Here is an 8919-nt window from a genome sequence, read left to right on the forward strand (position 1 = left end):
TGAAGCTCCGAAAAATAATGAAGAATATAAACTCCGATAATAACCCCGAAATTACAAACCGTGTATATCGATGCAGATAGCAATATAGAGACACGGGAGAATTAGAAACACTATAAACACAAGAGTATAGTAGAAGTAAATAGATTCTTCTGGTGGTAGATGAAAAAGAAGAATGACGGATATAAAAGTTAGGAGTATATCAAGAATCAGGACTGGATGGAGCATATTGATGAATGCTTTAAAGTAAGAATCAAGGGAGAAAGAATAGAAGGTGTGAGTTGTGGAAAATAAGGAAACGAAGGGGTGAATTTATAGTGAAATATCCAACAGAGCAATCGAAACAGATTATTGCATATAATCAAAGAAGATCCTGATTTCCTTAATCACCAAAGAACCAAATCTTATTAAGTAAGATTCTCTTTAAGTCCCTTAAATCCCGGAAATCAATCATAACTACGTCATCGGTTAAGACGAATATATTTTACTCATCTCACTCTTTTACGATAGTCTCATTTATATTCTTCGCATAATCGAATCGTTTTATCTACATTACTCAATGATGATAAAACTCCATTATCACCTTATATTTGTCATGAAAACCTTCTTATTGTTATCCATAACAACCTCTATCAAATTTCGGGGACGAAATTTCTTTAACGGGTAGGTACTGTAATGACCCGGAATTTTCCGACCAAATTATACTTATGAGATTAATATTTACATAAATTAAACCATACCAACATGATAAGCAATCCAAATTGTTGAGACTTGTGTTTTTGAAAAGAGTTTTACACAACGTTTGACCGTCCAATATGACCGATGATATCACAAACTATATAACATACGATAATTATACGTTTGTGTATATATATGTATTTATATATATTTAACATGATCTAAGGATGGTTTAACATCTCATTGTGTACTAATGACAATGAGTTATAAGTATATTTTGAAACTACTAACTTAAGTTTTCAAAACGATAACTATACGTAACATTCTTTGATATATATACTTATAATCTATAATGCTTATACATGTATCGTATATATAATGTATTTAATCACTTTTTTAGGACTTAAATACATAAAACAATATAAGTATATTCACAAAATATAGCTATATTTGAATTCTCGTTCCGTTTCCTCAAGATTTCTATACGTATATCTAGGGTATATGTACCCGTATCATACCCAGCTTCTATACGTATTTACTATTGGTATATACACATCAAATCAACATCCTAATCAACATTATTACTGCCCTAGATATGAGGTAACTAGGATTTGTCAAGTAGTATGAATTATTAGTAAGAAAACAAAATTAGGAATCCTTTTCTTTCTTTATAAACTAAAAACGTTTTTATAAATGAACACCATTTCTTCACTCCATTTTCTCATACCTACACCCTCATTTCTCTATCAAAATACTCCTAACTTCATACTTGATCATCTCCAAGCATTTTCTCCATCATTTAGCTTCAATTACAAGCCTTAAACACCATAAGAAAACTCTTTCAAGAACATATCAAAATAACCACCCATTTGAAGAAGTTTACTTCCAACATTTTGATCTAACTCCACCACTCTTTGATTCCAAGATTACTTCTTATATTTTGCAGTAACTTTGTCCAAGTAACTTGAGGTAGTAACCTTGTTCATAATCTTATTCAATTCATATTCATATAGCTATCTTATTTTGTGGTATAAAATTTTAACAACAAGAACATAGTTTGAATGATTTCAAACTTGTTCGCAAACTAAATAGATCCTTCTAACTTGACTTTTACAACACTTCAAGACCTGTAATATATCATAATGATATGCTAACCTAACAAGATATAACTTGGTTTTACAAAGAACATCTTAAAAACTGAATCTACGTCGTCGGAGTGCAACCGGGGGCTGTTTTGGGTTGGAGAATTAAAAATCATCTTGAACTTTGAATTGGAAGTTCATGTTCTGGAAAAATGATATTTCTTATGAGTATGTTAACACATAAAAATTTCATGGTTTAACTCAAAGTGTAAGTATTTTTAGAAAAATGATCATTAAATGTTGTTTTTATGATGGAAAATGATCACTTTCATAAGTTTCACCAAAGTTTGACCTATAACCTATGATTTTGAATACAAACTAAGGTATTTTCAGTTCATATTCTTAAAATTTGACTCGATCCAAGGAAGTGGCAAGTTGAACCAACAAAAACGGAGTTGTAATGAAGAAACTACGACTAAAACAAGATTGGGTATCCGAAGTTAGTTTAGCTACGAAAATATTTGGAGAAAAAGTAAATTAATCATATCTTTTCTAATTAATATGATATTTTATATATAATTACTTATGATTTGATTTTATATATTTCAGGGCCACCCGTAAACAACACGAGAAGATTAATCATAAGACCTCATGATTGTACGCAACACGTCATTTGACAACACGGTACTTTATGTACGCAACACGTCATTTGACAACATGGTACCATGGGTCGAGATTAATTCTGATCAATACGAATATGATGGGGTCTTTATTTATTTTATTTAAGTAACTAATTGTGGACCACTAACATCGGACTGGTAACTACGGACTAAGAAAATATTAAAAGTATTAAAAGTATATATATGTAACGATTACTTAAAAAGAAAATATGTTGATATATTATATATATGGTTAGGTTCGTGATATCTATCGAAGACAAAGTCGAATTAAATACCTTCAAGGCAAAAGTGAGTTTCATTTGCTCCCTTTTTAATTGCATTTGCAATATATATTTTTGGGCTGAGAATACATGCGCTGCTTTTATAAATGTTTACAAAATAGACACAAGTACTTAAAAATATATTCTACGTTGAGTTGTACCACTGGCATATTTCCCTGTAGCTTGGTAACTACTATTTACATGGGTATTGTAAACGCGAATCCTGTTGATAGATCTATCGGGCCTGACTACCCCAACCGGACTGGACGACCAGTATTCAACGGTTGCACAGTACTTCGTTTTGGTGACTACACTTGGTACGGTGTAGTGAGATTTCATAATAAAGGGAATATGCGACGTTGATTAAATGTTAAGTATGGTTACCAAGTGCTCAACCACTTAGAATGCTTTACATACACTTGCGAGTGTATTATGTTTATGATTATGAAATCTTGTGGTCTATTAATATATTGAAATGATTGTTATGATAAACCTATGAACTCACCAACCTTTTGGTTGACACTTTAAAGAACGTTTATTCACAGGTACGAATTAAGTCTTCCGCTGTGCATTTTCTCAATATAAGGACATTGCTTGGAGCCGATCATCACAATGGGACCAAATGTTGATGACTTCGTCCAGGTGGATTAGGACGGGTCCTTTCATCGATACTTCACCTCGAGTGGCGCCTTAACACATCGGCACTTCACCCTTCAACTTACTTGGAGTGGCATCTTAGCACATCGATACTTCACTCCGGGTGGTGTCTTAACACATCGACACTTCACCCCAGGTGGCGTCTTAATACATCGACACTCCACCTGTCATATTACTTTGAGTGGTGTCTTAGCACATCGACACTTCACTCGTTACGTGAAATGTGGTGTCTTAGCACATCGACACTTCACATCTCACGCTACAACAAATAAATACATTATATACCTACGTATATAATTATTCCACTAACCTCGTGAACTAGAGCATTACAAACCATGCGCGAAATCCCCATCACACGCGACCGAGCAAGATTTTACCTATAATACGCATATAGGTATACACATAATCAACATACAACCTCATTTGGACTCTCAACCCGCTCGAATGAACAACAAGTGCAAAATATACCCTTTTGCACTTTTAAAGCTACCCGAAGGTCCAAAACTAACGAGACTAGTTCCCGCGTTCTCGAAATACCCAAATATGTCAACTTTAATCTTTAAACGCATACTAGCTCGTATTTTACACAAAACCCATTCCATGGTTGACCAAGTTTGACTTTATTGCTAGAACACCAAATTTTAACCTAAAATCACTTCTCGCGAGTAATTACATCAAAAGCATCATTTAACACTTAACAAAAGCGTTTAACATCCAATTAATCCCAATTAGTGTCATCCTCAATTTTGACCCAATTCAAATTGCTCATTTTGACCAAGGTCATAAAACGCCCCAAAATCACTAACGACTAGTGATTATATTTTCAAGACAACCACCAACACTTAAATCAAGTATTTACCTACTTGATTTACCAAAACTTGACTTTAAACTTAATTTGACACCGAATCAAGCTTACTTGTCCCGAAATACCCATTTGACCCGTTTTGACCTAAATTAGGGTTTACACCCAAAAACCAAGTCAACACAAGTGTTCTAACGTTTAACCAACACAGGCAAGACCCAAACTCATAATTTCATCACTCGAAACCCTAAGTCACCCATTTAGGCTTACTTACTTGAATCTTACCCAAAACCCCCAAATTTCACAATAAAATGGGTTTATAACACTAACTAACACAAACCCTAACTCAAACAATAATCTTAACAATGAAATTCGGATTTAGAATTTACCATAACAATCGAAACGTAGCCGAGAACGAAAGGAACAACTTTAACACTCGAGCTTTCGATCGATTCAAGCTTCTTCTTCTTCAAAACCCCAAATCTCTCCCTAGAAATCTCTCTCTCTCTCTAAGATAAGATGAGAGAGATGTGTGGATGCCAAAATGATCCAAAAGTGGATCTAAAACTGCTCTAAGTGCCACAAATCCGTCCACAAGTGAAAGGACCAAAGTACCCCTCATTTAACCCTTTAAAAATGCTGAAAATTGCATCAGACACGATCGGAGCGCCGCTCCAAAGGGTGGAGCGCCGCTCCAACCTTCAGGTCAGTTTTCAGCAACTTGTTTTGGCCATAACTTTTTGACCGTAGCTCCATTTTCGATGAATCAAATATCGTTGGAAACGTAATAAAATTTCCTTTCTAATGGTAAGGTTTTGAAATATCAACTCAAACTTTATTTGGGGTCGAAAAGGTACGTACACACTTCGACATTCGAGCAAGCAACACGTACATGTCTCGTACACTTCATACACGCATCGTACACCATAAATACATTATGTACAATAAATATTTGGATCTTACACCTTAGAATAGGTGCCTAGTCTTAGACCTATTGACAGTTGTGCGTTATTTGCGGGACTTGTCGGAATACGGGTCGGATTGAGATTTGTTTGTGCCTTAGAGTAGGTGACTAACTAGGACTTGTGTTTGTCCTAAGTGTGATAATGTGGGGCCTTATTTCATGTTAAATTAGTGCCTTAGATAGCTAGTGCCTAATGTAAGTAGGTGAACTTGAACGTTGTTTTAGTGATAGTCACCTAGGTTGTAAGTTGACTTGTTGTTGTGGTGTATGTGTGTATGTTTATTATTATATTGTATGTAGGTGTATATACATGCATCTATTGGTGCATGTATATTGGATAGATTGTCTATTGGAGAGATTCGGATGTTTGGCAGTTTTGAGTGATCAAGTTCACCGTAAGGACTTTGGTCATTCGGGTACTAGGAGTTATCGAGTGTTATTTTGTGTGAATGTCGCGTTAGTCCAGGTAAAGTACTTTGTGTGACCATGTGAAAATGGTAAGGTACGCAATTGTAATAGTGACTGATCACCATTATTATAACCGTGTATCTTGACACCAAGCATGACATGACGAGTACCGAACGGAGGAAAAGTGGCATGGTTGGGGTAGAATCGGGACGAATTAGGAATCTTTTATTGGTTCCTAGGATATAGTTGACTCGGGTGATGTGCATGTTGTCACATCGGGTTCATTGTGAGTCAGGAAGTGTTACGGTGGATTCGGTTAGTCAAGGTGAGTGAGCGAAACTCACGAGTTTGGTGCGTGTTTAGTCACCCTAAGTGATGGGTGCACTATTGAAATTATCATTGATTATGGTTACCCATCGTAACTAGGATGACCAATTTATGTGTGCGTGTGTGTGCGTCGAGGACTTGAATTCCGTAATGGATTGCGACAAGTCTAATGATCGTAGTTTGGGTTACACTCGGTAGAGTGTGTGGTTATGGGATCGTGTAAGGATTCTAGTCGTGAGTCGCCTTGGAATTGGCGAATCGAGGAGTCCTCGGGTTGTTAAACTCATGGGAGTGGGACCTATAAGACGATGATTGCGTTGTGTGTTAGCGTGTTGTGGATTATAGGGTAACATTCCTAACGGAATATCCCATGTAGATGTGGTTGTGCAGATATGTGGAAGGGTGTAAGACTTGGTGTTCCTGAGCATCTCCTTAGTGTTAGATGAATGGCTTCACTAGGCTATATCTTTTGGCCTTGTGGAAATTGTGGGTAGCGTGTGATCGCTAGAAACTTTCGATAAGACAATAAACCGTAAGGTTTGTCGGGTAGGTATGACTTTGGGTCATTATTGTGGAGAGATGGGTGACATCGGGTGTGTGGAACCCAAAGATCAAGTTTCTAAATCTCGGTAGGTTGCGGTGGGAGTCTGCATGACACTGCGTCAGGTGCCCCCTTATACCTGCTAGTGTGATGTTCAACTCCAGTGATGGTGTGATCACTTTGTGCTTAGGGTGCCCGTGAGATACCCTTGGGAGCAGCTAAGATTACAATAGTGATCGACGGTGATAGTAATTCGATGATTGCGAAAGTCGAAGTTTAAATGTACTGCGATAAATACTTCTTATGAAGTGAAGGATGAGCGAATCTTGCTGCTCTTAAGTGTTAAACAAGTAAAGATGACCGGTGAGCCGGTGATGGGCTTAATGGTATGTTAGGCCGAAGGTTACGATGAAGTGTTGATATTGTAGTTGACGCAATTATTGTGTCAGATTGATCACTCTTCTCCATGAGAGTGAGCAATTGTTGATAAAGGTTCGTTACGGGGAAGGTTGAGTGATCTCGACTGAGATGCACGACTGATTAAGCGGAGTGGCGTATGCCTAGGCTTAGAGGCGTACGTAGGATTTTGGTGGAGTTTGTTTTGCGAACGATAAAGGGATGTTAGTTGTGATTTGTGATATGAAGGCATGGTTTTGTCGCGTGTACGACATCTCAAGTTAATGTGTATGTCAGCTCTAAGAGACTAAGGTGAATTCGTGGTGATTTGGAGTATATGACCAAAGATGAGAATGGTCACGTGTTTCGTGGAATGATAATTCCGAAGGATGTTATCGTCTTGGCGGTGAGAATGTGGAGCTGACCAAAGTGGGGGGGTTTTTACTGCCGCTCGAGGAAAGCTCCGGTGGTGTTATGTATAGTGAAATGTCAGAATGTACCGTGCTAAGCATCAATAGGTATTCGGAGTTCCTAACGAGGAAGAGTGACGGGTTGCTAATGTTGACTCGAGATCGTGCTTTATGATTGTGAGTTACAATTCTGGAATGTTATGCATGAAGATTGTGATGATGGGATCAAAGGAAGTGTAAGACTTCCTATGTAAGGTGGTCGTGTAGCACCAATGTGCGGTATGAGACCCAATGTGAAGTTTGAGATCCCGGAGTGAGAGAATGAAGCTGTCGTTGCGGGTGCTCCCGTAGTGAAAATCTGGGTTGTCGTGAAACTCGGACAGTATTATTGAATGGGAACGAGTTTGATATCATGGCGAATACTGTATTTTCCCTGTCGGGAAATGTGAATGTGGAAATTTCAGTGGATTATTCCACTTTATGGACGATTGTGAGGCGGGGAATGTCGGTCCTGATTGTCTCACATCGAGAGACGCGGATGTTGTTTGTTTGCGAGGGTGTGTTCCCTAGTAATGTGATCCGTAAGTTGCATTGAAATTTCAGGTCCATCCTTAACGGACGGTCGAGGCAAGAGGATTCACCAGGCGTTGGTGGATATTTTTGTGGGTCGCGTGACGAATTGCGAATTGTTGTGATGATAATTCGTTGTTGACGGGATTCTAGTACACGAATAGTTTCCATGCTAGTACCAGGAAGCCGTAATTGTAAGAATGTGTTGGAGGGTTAAGGGGAGAAACCCTGTATCAAGTGTTGGTGTTTCGTCTAACTCGTGGTGTATTATTGTCGTCCTGGATTAATCCAGTGACGGATGGTCGTGTGCAGATCGATTGATGGGAAAGTGGTGTTCCTAAAGGGATTATTTTGGTGTACTGAAATTTCTTCGTTGAAGGAATAACCCGGTTGTGGTGACTGTAAGAAGTACTCGTCGGAGGAGTGCGTCGATTGTCCCGTCGGCATCGACTTGTGAAATTGAGAATCACGGGTTTTATGGGTTGGAGAACAAATGTTGTGCATAAGTGGATGTATGACCGTTGAGAGGTATGTTTATGGACCGTTGAAGTATGGAGTTTAACCCGGCATAAATCCTTCTCGATTGGACTAATGCAAGACTTGGTTCATGGCGTAGTGAACTTAGTAGATCGCGTCGGGTGATATAGTTGTGGATGTAGCTTGTTGCGAGTTGTAGCCGAGTGAATTTGAAGGAATATATGGGGTTTTCCATATTTCCTAGGTAGACATTTTTGGACGTCGAGCGTATGAGATACCGCTGGTAGCGGTAATGCACGCTAGTGATTATTAGCGTGTGGCGAGATATACTGGTTAATGGAAAATTGTTATGGACATCGAGTTTGGAGGTATGTCGGAGGACCATTGAGTGTGGGTCCGGCTGGTTAAGTGACGGAAATCACGGGGACGTGATCCAGTTTAAGTGGGGAGAGTTGTAAGATCCTGAATTTTGTGCATCAGAAATTGTTCCTGAAAGTGTCAGTAAATGTGTGCATCAGAAAGCGCCACTAAAAGTGAACCTAACACTTATGCATTTTCAGAATTTACATCAGAATCAGAATCAGACAACTTCAGTCCCTGAACTTCAGAATCAGAATCTGGATGCCACACAGGCCGCGCCGCGGCTAGCCTTTGTTCACATGTTTGAGTT

The sequence above is a fragment of the Rutidosis leptorrhynchoides genome, chromosome 1, assembly GCF_046630445.1.
Source record: "Rutidosis leptorrhynchoides isolate AG116_Rl617_1_P2 chromosome 1, CSIRO_AGI_Rlap_v1, whole genome shotgun sequence".
NCBI lineage: Eukaryota > Viridiplantae > Streptophyta > Magnoliopsida > Asterales > Asteraceae > Rutidosis > Rutidosis leptorrhynchoides.